Raw genomic sequence first — 14,894 nt, forward strand, 5'->3', positions numbered from 1 at the left:
CTCCAGGATAACCTATTGATGAAAGTAATAAAATGCCTGCCCAGATGCAAATAAAGGGGACATGGAACTCACTCCTGGATGGCAAGAGTGTCAAAGAATTTTTGGCCATGTTTTAATATTTCTACAGATAGTTTACACTCTGCCTCAGTTTATCTCTGGTATTCGTTATCTATTGCTGCAAAACAAATTGCCACAAATTTACACATGTGTTAGATGTTTATTAAGCAATACACACTTATTATCGTGTAGTTTCTTTGGGTCATGAATCTAGGCAGGACTTAGATGGCTTCTGTACTTCAGGGTCTCCCACAAGCTGTAATCAAGTATTTGGCTGGGCTGTAGTCGTCTCAAGGTTTCACTGGAGAAGGATCCACTTCTACGCTCACGTGGTTATTGGTAGCATTCAGTTCCTGGTCATGAGGACCTCCCCAACACAGTAACTTGCTTCCTGCAAGAATGCAAGCTGAGAAGCAATGAAGAGAACCTGCTTCTAAGACAGAAAGCACAGTCTTTTCTAATCTAATCCTCAAAGGGACATGCAATCACCTTTGCTATATTCTTTTCATTAGGTATAAGTCCCTAGGTCCAGCCCACACTCAAGGGGACATAATTACACAAGGACATAAATGCCAAAAAGTGGGCATCCCTGGGGGGACAATCTGAGAAGCTGACATGCCAAACCCCTCTATAAAATGCAATATTAACCCTGGGCCTGCCCAACTCACGGGGTTTTTCTGGGAATCCAGTAAGCTGGTATGTTTGACAGTGCTTTTCAGCACGTGTGTCACTATAGAAAAGTGAGTATTTTTCAACAGAGAATAGATTGTGACTGTCTCACATCAGCCTTTCATCAGAGAGGGAGGGAGTCTCTCAGTGTGAACTGGCACATTCAAAGAGTGGGAAGGGGATTTAAGTTCTGTTTTAATCAGTGATTTCTGTGTGATTTTCTTTTTACTTATAGCTACCTAACATTGTTCTATTAAAGAATATGACCTCTTATCCCCAGGAGAAATGGAATTTATTTTTTATTAAAAGCATTTACTAATGCTAAGATCCATCATATCTTGTACATTTCCAAAGCAAACTTAGCAAAAGGTCAATGTAAATGTTCCTATGAATCAAATTCTAACATGTTCACATCCTATAAAGGCCAATCTGGAGATAAAATGCTGAGAAATTCTTGTTTTAAAAAGTGGTCCTTTCTAGTTCTTAAGCTAGAGAGAATTTCTGAGGTCCAGAAAATGTTGACTAGTATGTTTATGTGTGTATACCTATTTTTAAAAGGTAAATAAATGCTTCATTTTTTTTAACCTAATAGCTCTATTTGCAGATGTCAAATGCCATTAATAAAATGTTATGCAGTATGTAAACTGAAGTCTTAAAAGTCAATCTTTAAATTTTTATTTTTTTTTTGAGATGGAGTCTTACTCTGTTGCCCAGGGTGGAATGCAGTGGCACGATCTCGGCTCACTACAACCTCCACCTCTCAGATTCAACAGATTCTTCTGCCTCAGCCTCCCAAATAGCTGGGATTACAGGCATGTGCCACCATACCCCAGTAATTTTTGTATTTTTAGTAGAGATGGGGTTTTACCATGTTGACCAGGCTGGTCTTGAACTCCTTACCTCAGGTGATCCTCCCACCTCGGCCTCCAAAAGGGCTGGGATTACAAGCGTGAGCCCCCATGCCTGGCCTAAAAAAATTTTTAAGTGAAAATCAGAGATGATAAGCTATAAAAACCAAGTTCTGCATTAAGATATACCACGTGATTCTAATATTTTACAAAAAGTAGATATAACTTCTATCTATACATAGGCAAGATAGACACCAAAATGCTAAAAGTGATTATCTCTAAATACTATAATAAGGTGTTGGAATATTTTTATTTTATTCTCTTTGTTTTTTTGTGACTTTTCTACAATAAACACTTTTAATTTTATAGACACAGAAAAACTGTAAAAAATTAAATAGAAAAGAATCTATATGTTTCCAATTCTAAAGTAATCGTGTCTGGTCAGAGCAGTATGGTTACAGAATGATGTACTTTCCCCCATGGTGATAGAAAGAGGAGTAGGCTTTCGGCCCAGGCCACTCCTGCCCTCCAGAAGGCCTGGGGGACCCTGGCTGTAGCCTTGGGTGGCTTCTCAGCACGGGTTAGAGCCCTGTGCAGGCAAACCAAAGCTAATAAGACTGAAAACTACCACCCCCGTCCATTTTTTGATTCGAATGGAAGTAGACTTCTGAAAGCACTACCACGGAAAGAACTACCTCTTGAGCCACTTCTGGTTAATACTTAAAACTCTGAGTTGCGTTCATTTCGAACGTCTCTGAAGTTGAAAATGGGTAAGATAGGTTTACTCCGGGTGGCTGCTGTTCCTTCTCTAGTGTCTATAGGGATAAGGTGATTTGTTTCACATCTACTCCCAAATCAGGCCACAGCAAAGCCTGGCCCCCTCTTAAGGTTACTCCTTGCTACTGTATGGTAACTGCCCTGCTAATTTTGTTTCCCCAAAGGACAGCTCTAGATTTGAGAGGTGAGAGAGCAGAATGTGTCTGCTTCATAGAACAGGATCAACTGTCTCTCAACACAATGAGCTGTTCTCCACCACAGATATCTCTCCCAGGCCATGACTCTCCACCAGGTTAGTCATTCTCCTCTTTCTTCCCAGCTGCCCTAGCACAACCCCTAAATGTCTATTTATTGTTTCATATAAAGCAGTGTCACCCCCAACTACCTCACTGCCCTAGCAGCACCCCTGAGTCCAAATTGGTTTTCAGGCCCACATTTGCACATTCGAAAGCGTTGTAACATAGCAAGAGTCACTTGCTCTCTGTCCCCATCCTTAGCCGTACAGAGAACCCGGAATAGATTTGAAATTAGTGGGGCATCCTTTTACTTAATTCACTTTGGGTTTTTGTTGGCTTGTTTGTTTTAATTTTCTTTGTTTGAGATTTTTTTCACCCTAATAATGTATATACCTGGGTCAAATTTGCACGCAGACCTCCCATCCCATCCTGACAAAGAAGAGATCCCAGTGGTGAGGGTTTCTCATCTCTGTATAAGCTTTGCTTTCTTTCCATTGCATGAGATCTTTCTGATGTGACTGATAAGTCAAAAACCTTTAAATAATAATAATTACAACAAATATTTTTTGAGCAGTTACAATGTGCTAGGAATTGTGCTAATCCTGAAAATGACCCTAGAGGTTAGACATTACTACTTTGGATTTCCAGATGAGGAAAACAAGAACAGAGAAGTCAATGGACTTTCTAAACCACAGAGATTCAGTAAGAAAACTTGAATCCTGGATTGTCTAACTTCAAACCCATCACTCTTCTATGACATCAAATTTAATCAGAAAGCAATTATGGGATTGAGGGTCCAAATTGAATTCCTTTCTTCCTTCCAACCACATCTTACTGAGAGGATGTGAACCTTCTCCCTAAACCTCTCTACAGCTAATTAAACCAGTAGAACTCCACTCTTGGTGCATAAAAGATTATCCTATGGTTTCAGTCACCAGCATGAACCCTGTACCACATCAATTAATTACCATGAGATCCTGCTCAGCATAGCCGTGTGGAATCCTGGGTTAAACTCTAGAGCTAGTTTCAAGATGATTCCTTCAGGGCTAATACCTTAGGACACTCAATTAAGCCACTTGCACCTTGAGTTCCTCATCTGTAAAGCCAGGTTTCTGGATAATGCCTAAGAACTCTAGTTGGTCTTGATTTTGTGTATTTCATTTGCATAATCAGTAGTTATTCATTCTGTTTCCCAAGGTCATTGTTGTGAGAGAATTCTATGTACCCCTGGGGACTTCGCAAGAAAGAAATACTTTCAATTTAAAACCCAACAGGATTATATTGAGCGGTCCCCTTCCAATGGGAAGGGCAATAAAGAAAACAAGGAGCTCAGGCACTGTTCACAACAGTTAAAATACTAAATGTGTTACATTGAACTATATTATATTGCTGATAGTCATTTTTTATTTACAAAAGTAGCAATTTCATACAGCTCAACCTAATAGTGAGATAATCATATCAATAATGATAATCATAATAGCTTATGTTTGCTAAGGGCTTACCATGTTCTAGACTGTGCTGGGAGGGTGAATTCCAGCAAGCCTGAAATCACCGTGACTTTTTTTACTGAAATAGGAAATACACTTGCACAATGCTAATACCTGCCCCAGGCATGAGTTGTTTTTTTGTTTTTTGTAACTATGGGTCTGAGGAATTTGGGGGCTGGCTTGTTAGCATTGTTTATTGCTAATAATGAGATAGATTATTTACATCTAATCTTGGTGAGATACCCACCCCACCCCGCTCACCACCACTGTAATACACTGATTTGCATTTCTCTGATGACCAGTGATGATGAGCATTTTTTCATATATCTGCTGGCTGCATAAATGTCTTCTTTTGCGAAGTATCTGTTCATATCCTTTGCCCACTTTTTGATGGGATTGTTTGAATTTTTCTTGGAAATTTCTTTAAGTTCTTTATAGATTCTGGATACTAGCCCTTTGTCAGTCCATTTTCACACTGCTATAAAGACATACCCAGGACTGAGTAATTTATTTAATTAATTAATTATTTATTTTTATTATACTTTAAGTTCTAAGGTACATATGCACAATGTGCAAGTTTGTTGCATATGTATACACGTGTCATGTTGGTTTGCTGCACCCATTAACTCATCATTTACATTAGGTATTTCTCCTAATGCTATCCCTCCCCCATTCCCCCACCCCACGACAGGCCCAAGTAGGTGATGTTCCCCGCCCTGTGTCCAAGTGTTTTCATTGTTCACCTCCCACCTATGAGTGAAAGCACGAGGTGTTTGGTTTTCTGTCCTTGTGATAGTTTGCTGAGAATGATTGTTTTCAGCTTCATCCATGTCCCCACAAAGGACATGAGCTCATCCTTTTTATGGCTGCATAGTATTCCATGGTATATATGTGCCACATTTCCTTAATCCCATCTATCATTGATAGACATTTGGGTTGGTTCCGAGTCTTTGCTATTGTGAATAGTGCCGCAATAAACATATGTGTGCATGTGTCCTTATAGTAGCATGATTTCTAATCCTTTGGGTACATACCCAGTAATGGGATCGCTGGGTCAAATGGTATTTCTAGTTCTAGATCCTTGAGGAATCACCACACTGTCTTCCACAATGGTTGAACTAGTTTACAGTCCCACCAAGAGTGTAAAAGTGTTCCTGTTTCTCCACATCCTCTCCAGCATCTGTTGTTTCCTGACTTTTTAATGATTGCCATTCTAACTGGTGTGAGATGGTATCTCATTGTGGTTTTGATTTGCATTTCTCTGATGACCAGTGATGATGAGCACTTTTTCATGCATCTGTTGGCTGCATAAATGTCTTCTTTTGAGAGGTGTCTGTTCATATCCTTTGTCCACTTTTTGATGGGGTCTTTTGATTTTTTCTGGTAAATTTGTTTAAGTTCTTTGTAGATTCTGGATATTAGCCCTTTGTCAGATGGGTAGATTGCAAAAATTTTCTCCCATTCTGTAGGCTGCCTGTTCACTCTGATGGCAGCTTCTTTTGCTGTGCAGAAGCTCTTTAGTTTAATTAGATCCCATTTGTCTATTTTGGCTTTTGTTGCCATTGCTTTTGGTGTTTTAGTCATGAAGTCCTTGCCCATGCCTATGTCCTGAATGGTATTGCCTGGGTTTTCTTGTAGGGTTTTTATGGTTTTAGGTCTAACATTTAAGTCTTTAATCCATCTTGAATTAATTTTTGTATAAAGTGTAAGGAAGGGATCCAGTTTCAGCTTTCTACATATGGCTAGCCAGTTTTCCCAGCACCATTTATTAAATAGGGAATCATTTCCCCATTTCTTGCTTTTGTCAGGTTTGTCAAAGATCAGATGGTTGTAGATGTATGGTGTTATTTCTGAGGCCTCTGCTCTGTTCCATTGGTCTATATCTCTGTTTTGGTACCAGTACCCTGCTGTTTTGGTTACTATAGCCTTGTAGTATAGTTTGAAGTCAGGTAGTGTGATGTCTCCAGCTTTGTTCTTTTTGCTTAGGATTGTCTTGGCAATGCAGGCTCTTTTTTGATTCCATATGAAATTTAAAGTAGTTTTTTCCAATTCTGTGAAGAAAGTCATTGGTAGCTTGATGGGGATGGCATTGAATCTATAAATTACCTTGAGCAGTATGGCCATTTTGATGATATTGATTCTTCCTATCCATAAGCATGGTATGTTCTTCCATTTGTTTGTGTCCTCTTTTATTTCGTAGAGCAGTGGTTTGTAGTTCACCTTGAAGAGGTCCTTTGCATCCCTTGTAAGTTGAATTCCTAGGTATTTTATTCTCTTTGTAGCAATTGTGAATGGGAGTTCACTCATGATTTGGCTCTCTGTTTGTCTGTTATTGGTGTATAGGAATGCCTGTGATTTTTGCACATTGATTTTATCCTGAGATTTTCCTGAAGTTGCTTATCAGCTTAAGGAGATTTTAGGCTGAAACAATGGGGTTCTCTAACTATACAATCATGTCATCTGCAAACAGGTACAATTTGACTTCTTTTTTTCCTAATTTAATACCCTTTATTTCTTTCTCTTGCCTGATTGCCCTGGCCAGAACTTCCAACACTATGCTGAATAGGAGTGGTGAGAGAGGGCATCCCTGTCTTGTGCCAGTTTTAAACGGAATGCTTCCAGTTTTTGCCCATTCAGTATGATAATGGCTGTGGATTTGTCGTCAATAACTCTTATCGTTTTGAGATACAGTCCATCAATACCTAGTTTATTGGGAGTTTTTAGCATGAAGGGCTGTTGAATTTTGTCAAAGGCCTTTTTTGCGTCTATTGAGACAATCATGTGGTTTCTGTCTTTGGTTCTGTTTATGTGATGGATTATGTTTATTGCTTTGCATATGTTGAACCAGCCTTGCATCCCGGGGTGAAGCTGACTTGATCTTGGTGGATAAGCTTTTTGATGTGCTGCTGGATTCGTTTGCCAGTATTTTATGGAGGATTTTTGCATTGATGTTCATCAGGAATATTGGCCTAAAATTCTGTTTTTTTGTTGTGTCTCTGCCAGGCTTTGGTATCAGGATGATTTTGGCCTCATAAAATGAGTTAGGGAGGATTCTCTCTTTTTCTATTGATTAGAATAGTTCCAAAAGGAATGGAACCAGCCCCTCTTTGTACCTCTGGTAGAGTTTGGCTGTGAATCCGTCTGGTTCTGGACTTCTTTTGGTGGGTAGGCTATTAATTATTGCCTCAATTTCAGAGCCTGTTATTGGTCTATTCAGAGATTCAACTTCTTCCTTTTTTAGTCTTGGGAGACTGTATGTGTCCAGGAATTTATCCATTTCTTGTAGGTTTTCTAGTTTATTTGCGTAGAAGTGTTTACAGTATTTTCTGATGGTAGTTTGTATTTCTGTGGGGTCGGTGGTGATATCCCCTTTATCATATATTATTGCGTCTATTTGATTCTTCTGTCTTTTCTTCTTTATTAGTCTTGCTAGTGGTCTGTCAATTTTGTTGATCTTTTCCAAAAACCAGCTCCTGGATTCACTGATTTTTTTGAAGGATTTTTTGTGTCTCTATCTCCTTCAATTCTGCTTTGATATTAGTTATTTCTTGCCTTCTGCTAGCTTTTGAATGTGTTTGCTCTTGCTTCTCTAGTTCTTTTAATTGTGATGTTAGGGTGTTGATTTTAGCTCTTTCTTGCTTTCTCTCATGGGCATTTAGTGCTATAAATTTCCCTCTACACACTTCTTTAAATGTGTCCCTGAGATTCTGATATGTTGTGTCTTTGTTCTCATTGGTTTCAAAAAGCATCTTTATTTCTGCCTTCGTTTCGTTATGTACTCAGTAGTCATTCAGGAGCAAGTTGTTCAGTTTCCATGTATTTGTGCAGTTTTGAGTGAGTTTCTTAATCCTGAGTTCTAATTTGATTGCACTGTGGTCTGAGAGACAGTTTGTTTGTGATTTCTGTTCTTTTACATTTGCTGAGGAGTGCTTTACTTCCAACTATGTGGTCAATTTTGGAATAAGTGTGATGTGGTGCTGAGAAGAATGTATATTCTGTTGATTTGGGGTGGAGAGTCCTGTAGACATATATTAGGTCTGCTTGGTGCAGAGCTGAGTTCAAGTCCTAGATATCCTTGTTAATCTTCTGTCTCGTTGATCTGTTTAATATTGACAGCAAGGTGTTAAAGTCTCTCAATATGGTTTTGTGGGAGTCTGAGTCTCTTTGTAGGTCTCTAAGGACTTGCTTTATGAATCTGGGTGCTCCTGTATTGGGTGCATATATATTTAAGATAGTTAACTCTTCTTGTTGAATTGATCCCTTTAGCATTATGTAATGGCCTTCTTTGTCTCTTTTGATCTTTGTTGATTTAAAGTCTGTTTTATCAGAGACTAGGATTGCAACTCCTACTTTTTTTTTTTTGCTTTCCATTTGTTTGGTAGATCTTCCTCCATCCCTTTATTTTGAGCCTATGTGTGTCTCTGTGCACGAGATGGGCCTCCTGAATACAGCACACTGATGGGTCTTGACTCTTTATCAAATTTGCCATGTGTGTCTTTTAATTGGGGCATTTAGCCCATTTACACTTAAGGTTAATATTGTTATGTGTGAATTTGATCCTGTCATTATGACGTTAGCTGGTTATTTTGTCCATTAGTTGATGTAGTTTCTTCCTAGCATCGATGGTCCTTACAATTTGGCATGTTTTTGCAGTGGCTGGTACTGGTTGTTCCTTTCCATGTTTAGTGCTTCCTTCAGGAGCTCTTGTAAGGCAGGCCTAGTGGTGACAAAATCTCTCAGCATTTGCTTGTCTGTAAAGGATTTATTTCTCCTTCACTTATGAAGGTTAGTTTGGCTGGATATGAGATTCTGGGCTGAAAATTCTTTTCTTTAAGAAAGTTGAATATTGGCCCCCACTCTCTTGTGGCTTGTAGGGTTTCTGCTGAGAGATCTGCTGTTAGTCTGATGGGCTTCCCTTTGTGGGTAACCTGACCTTTCTCTCTGGCTGCTCTTAACAGTTTTTCCTTCTTTTCAACCTTGGTGAATTTGACAATTATGTGTCTTGGGGTTGCTCTTTTCAAGGAGTATCTTTGTGGTGTTCTCTGTATTTCCTGAATTTGAATGTTGGCCTGCCTTGCTAGGTTGGGGAAGTTCTCCTGGATAATATCCTGAAGAGTGTTTTCCGGGTTGGTTCCATTCTCCCCATCACTTTCAGGTACACCAATCAGATGTTGATTTGGTCTTTCATATAGTCTCAAATTTCTTGGAGGCTTTGTTCATTTCTTTTTACTCTTTTTTCTCTCAACTTCTCACTTCATTTCATTAATTTGATCTTCAATCATTGATACCCTTTCTTCCACTTGATCGAATTGGCTACTGAAGCTTGTGCATGCATCACGTAGTTCTCATGCCATGGTTTTCTGCTCCATCAAGTAATTTAAAGTCTTCTCTATACTGTTTATTCTAGTTAGCCATTCATCTATCCTTTTTTCAAGGTTTTTATCTTCCTTGCAATGGGTTCAAACATCCTCCTTTAGCTCGGAGAAGTTTGTTATTACTGATCTTCTGAAGCCTACTTCTGTCAACTCATCAAACTCATTCTCTGTCCAGTTTTGTTCCATTGCTGGCGAGGAGGTGTGATCCTTTGGAGGAGAAGGGTCTCTCTGGATTTTAGAATTTTCAGCTTTTCTGCTCTGGTTTCTCCCCATCTTTGTGGTTTTATCTACCTTTGGTCTTTGATGATGGTGACCTACGGATGGGGTTTTGGTGTGGATGACCTTTTTGTTGATGTTGATGCTATTCCTTTCGGTTTGTTAGTTTTCCTTCTAACAGTTCCCTCAGCTGCAGATCTGTTGGAGTTTGCTGGAGGTCCACTCCAGACCCTGTTTGCCTGGGTATCACCAGCAGAGGCTGCAGAACAGCAAATATTGTGGAACAGCAAATATTGCTGCCTGATCCTTCCTCTGGAAGCTTCGTCTCAGAGGGGCACCCAGTTGTATGAGGTATCAGTCAGCCCCTACTGGGAGATGTCTCCAGTCAGGCTACATGGGGGTCAGGGACCCACTTGAGAGGGCAGACTGTCCATTCTCAGAGCTCAAACTGTGCTGGGAGAACCACTGCTCTCTTCAGACCTGTCAGACAGTGACATTTAAGTCTGCAGAAGTTTCTGCTGCCTTTTGTTCAGCTATGCCCTGCCCACTGAGGTGGAGTCTATACAGGCAGTAGTCCTTGCTGAGCTGTGCTGGGTTCCGCCCAGTTCGAGCTTCCAGCTGGTTTTTTTTTTTTTTTTTAATTATACTTTAAGTTCTAGGGTACATGTGCATAACGTGCAGGTTTGTTACATATGTATACTTGTGCCATGTTGGTGTGCTGCACCCATCAACTCGTCAGCACCCATCAATTCACATTTATATCATGTATAACTCCCAATGCAATCCCTCCCCCCTCCCCCCTCCCCATGATAGGCCCCAGTGTGTGATGTTCCCCTTCCCGAGTCCAAGTGATCTCATTGTTCAGTTCCCACCTATGAGTGAGAACATGCGGTGTTTGGTTTTCTGTTCTTGTGATAGTTTGCTAAGAATGATGGTTTCCAGCTGCATCCATGTCCCTACAAAGGACGCAAACTCATCCTTTTTTATGGCTGCATAGTATTCCATGGTGTATATGTGCCACATTTTCTTAATCCAGTCTGTCACAGATGGACATTTGGGTTGATTCCAAGTCTTTGCTATTGTGAATAGTGCCGCAATAAACATACGTGTGCATGTGTCTTTGTAGTAGAATAATTTATAATCCTTTGGGTATATACCCAGTAGTGGGATGGCTGGGTCATATGGTACATCTAGTTCTAGATCCTTGAGGAATTGCCATACTGTTTTCCATAATGGTTGAACTAGTTTACAATCCCACCAACAGTGTAAAAGTGTTCCTATTTCTCCACATCCTCTCCAACACCTGTTGTTTCCTGACTTTTTAATGATTGCCATTCTAACTGGTGTGAGATGGTATCTCATTGTGGTTTTGATTTGCATTTCTCTGATGGCGAGTGATGATGAGCATTTTTTCATGTGTCTGTTGGCTGTATGAATGTCTTCTTTTGAGAAATGTCTGTTCATATCCTTTGCCCACTTTTTGATGGGGTTGTTTTTTTCTTGTATATTTGTTTGAGTTCTTTGTAGATTCTGGATATTAGCCCTTTGTCAGATGAGTAGATTGCAAAAATTTTCTCCCATTCTGTAGGTTGCCTGTTCACTCTGATGGTAGTTTCTTTTGCTGTGCAGAAGCTCTTTAGTTTAATTAGATCCCATTTGTCAATTTTGGCTTTTGCTGCCGTTGCTTTTGGTGTTTTAGACATGAAGTCCTTGCCCATGCCTATGTCCTGAATGGTACTACCTATATTTTCTTCTAGGGTTTTTATGGTATTAGGTCTAACATTTAAGTCTCTAATCCATCTTGAATTAATTTTCGTATAAGGAGTAAGGAAAGGATCCAGTTTCAGCTTTCTACTTATGGCTAGCCAATTTTCCCAGCACCATTTATTAAATAGGGAATCCTTTCCCCATTTCTTGTTTCTCTCAGGTTTGTCAAAGATCAGATGGCTGTAGATGTGTGGTATTATTTCTGAGGACTCTGTTCTGTTCCATTGGTCTATATCTCTGTTTTGGTACCAGTACCATGCTGTTTTGGTTACTGTAGCCTTGTAGTATAGTTTGAAGTCAGGTAGCGTGATGCCTCCAGCTTTGTCCTTTTGACTTAGGATTGTCTTGGCAATGCGGGCTCTTTTTGGTTCCATATGAACTTTAAAGCAGTTTTTTCCAATTCTGTGAAGAAAGTCATTGGTAGCTTGATGGGGATGGCATTGAATCTATAAATAACCTTGGGCAGTATGGCCATTTTCACGATATTGATTCTTCCTATCCATGAGCATGGTATGTTCTTCCATTGTTTGTGTCCTCTTTGATTTCACTGAGCAGTGGTTTGTAGTTCTCCTTGAAGAGGTCCTTTACATCCCTTGTAAGTTGGATTCCTAGGTATTTTATTCTCTTTGAAGCAATTGTGAATGGAAGTTCATTCATGATTTGGCTCTCTGTTTGTCTGTTACTGGTGTATAAGAATGCTTGTGATTTTTGCACATTAATTTTGTATCCTGAGACTTTGCTGAAGTTGCTTATCAGCTTAAGGAGATTTTGGGCTGAGACAATGGGGTTTTCTAAATATACAATCATGTCATCTGCAAACAGGGACAATTTGACTTCTTCTTTTCCTAACTGAATACCCTTGATTTCTTTCTCTTGCCTGATTGCCCTAGCCAGAACTTCCAACACTATGTTGAATAGGAGTGGTGAGAGAGGGCATCCCTGTCTTGTGCCAGTTTTCAAAGGGAATTTTTCCAGTTTTTGCCCATTCAGTATGATATTGGCTGTGGGTTTGTCATAAATAGCTCTTATTATTTTGAGGTACGTTCCATCAATACCGAATTTATTGAGCGTTTTTAGCATGAAGGGCTGTTGAATTTTGTCAAAAGCCTTTTCTGCATCTATTGAGATAATCATGTGGTTCTTGTCTTTGGTTCTGTTTATATGCTGGATTACGTTTATTGATTTGCGAATGTTGAACCAGCCTTGCATCCCAGGGATGAAGCCCACTTGATCATGGTGGATAAGCTTTTTGATGTGCTGCTGAATCCGGTTTGCCAGTATTTTATTGAGAATTTTTGCATCGATGTTCATCAGGGATATTGGTCTAAAATTCTCTTTTTTTGTTGTGTCTCTGCCAGGCTTTGGTATCAGGATGATGTTGGCCTCATAAAATGAGTTAGGGAGGATTCCCTCTTTTTCTATTGATTGGAATAGTTTCAGAAGGAATGGTACCAGCTCCTCCTTGTACCTCTGGTAGAATTCAGCTGTGAATCCATCTGGTCCTGGACTTTTTTTGGTGGTAGGCTATTAATTATTGCCTCAATTTCAGAGCCTGCTATTGGTCTATTCAGGGATTCAACTTCTTCCTGGTTTAGTCTTGGGAGAGTGTAAGTGTCCAGGAATTATCCATTTCTTCTAGATTTTCTAGTTGATTTGCGTAGAGGTGTTTATAGTATTCTCTGATGGTAGTTTGTATTTCTGTGGGGTCGGTGGTGATATCCCCTTTATCATTTTTTATTGCATCTATTTGATTCCTCTCTCTTTTCTTCTTTATTAGTCTTGCTAGCGGTCTGTCAATTTTGTTGATCTTTTCAAAAAACCAACTCCTGGATTCATTGATTTTTTGGAGGGTTTTTTGTGTCTCTATCTCCTTCAGTTCTGCTCTGATCTTAGTTATTTCTTGCCTTCTGCTAGCTTTTGAATGTGTTTGCTCTTGCCTCTCTAGTTCTTTTAATTGTGATGTTAGAGTGTCAATTTTAGATCTTTCCTGCTTTCTCTTGTGGGCATTTAGTGCTATAAATTTCCCTCTACACACTGCTTTAAATGTGTCCCAGAGATTCTGGTATGTTGTATCTTTGTTCTCATTGGTTTCAAAGAACATCTTTATTTCTGCTTTCATTTCGTTATGTACCCAGTAGTCATTCAGGAGCAGGTTGTTCAGTTTCCATGTAGTTGAGCGGTTTTGATTGAGTTTCTTAGTCCTGAGTTCTAGTTTGATTGCACTGTGGTCTGAGAGACAGTTTGTTATAATTTCTGTTCTTGTACATTTGCTGAGGAGTGCTTTACTTCCATTATGTGGTCAATTTTGGAATAAGTGCGATGTGGTGCTGAGAAGAATGTATATTCTGTTGATTTGGGGTGGAGAGTTCTATAGATGTCTATTAGGTCCGCTTGGTGCAGAGATGAGTTCAATTCCTGGATATCCTTGTTAACTTTCTGTCTCGTTGATCTGTCTAATGTTGACAGTGGAGTGTTGAAGTCTCCCATTATTATTGTATGGGAGTCTAAGTCTCTTTGTAAGTCTCTAAGGACTTGCTTTATGAATCTGGGTGCTCCTGTATTGGGTGCATATATATTTAGGAGAGTTAGCTCTTCCTGTTGAATTGATCCCTTTACCATTATGTAATGGCCTTCTTTGTCTCTTTTGATCTTTGATGGTTTAAAGTCTGTTTTATCAGAGACTAGGATTGCAACCCCTGCTTTTTTTTGTTCTCCATTTGCTTGGTAGATCTTCCTCCATCCCTTTATTTTGAGCCTATGTATGTCTCTGCATGTGAGATGGGTCTCCTGAATACAGCAGACTGATGGGTCTTGACTCTTTATCCAGTTTGCCAGTCTGTGTCTTTTAATTGGAGCATTTAGTCCATTTACATTTAAGGTTAATATTGTTATGTGTGAACTTGATCCTGCCATTATGATATTAACTGGTTATTTTGCTCGTTAGTTGATGCAGTTTCTTCCTAGCCTCGATGGTCTTTACATTTTGGCATGTTTTTGCAATGGCTGGTACCGGTTGTTCCTTTCCATGTTTAGGGCTTCCTTCAGGGTCTCTTGTAAGGCAGGCCTGGTGGTGACAAAATCTCTAAGCATTTGCTTATCTGTAAAGGATTTTATTTCTCCTTCACTTATGAAACTTAGTTTGGCTGGATATGAAATTCTGGGTTGAAAATTCTTTTCTTTAAGAATGTTGAATATTGGCCCCCACTCTCTTCTGGCTTGTAGAGTTTCTGCCGAGAGATCTGCTGTTAGTCTGATGGGCTTCCCTTTGTGGGTAACCCGACCTTTCTCTCTGGCTGCCCTTAAGATTTTTCCTTCATTTCAACTTTGGTGAATCTGGCAATTATGTGTCTTGGAGTTGCTCTTCTGGAGGAGTATCTTTGTGGCGTTCTCTGTATTTCCTGAATTTGAATGTTGGCCTGCCTACTAGGTTGGGGAAGTTCTCCTGGATGATATCCTGAAGAG

This window comes from Trachypithecus francoisi, unplaced genomic scaffold, assembly GCF_009764315.1.
Source record: "Trachypithecus francoisi isolate TF-2019V2 unplaced genomic scaffold, Tfra_2.0 Lachesis_group16, whole genome shotgun sequence".
Lineage (NCBI taxonomy): Eukaryota > Metazoa > Chordata > Mammalia > Primates > Cercopithecidae > Trachypithecus > Trachypithecus francoisi.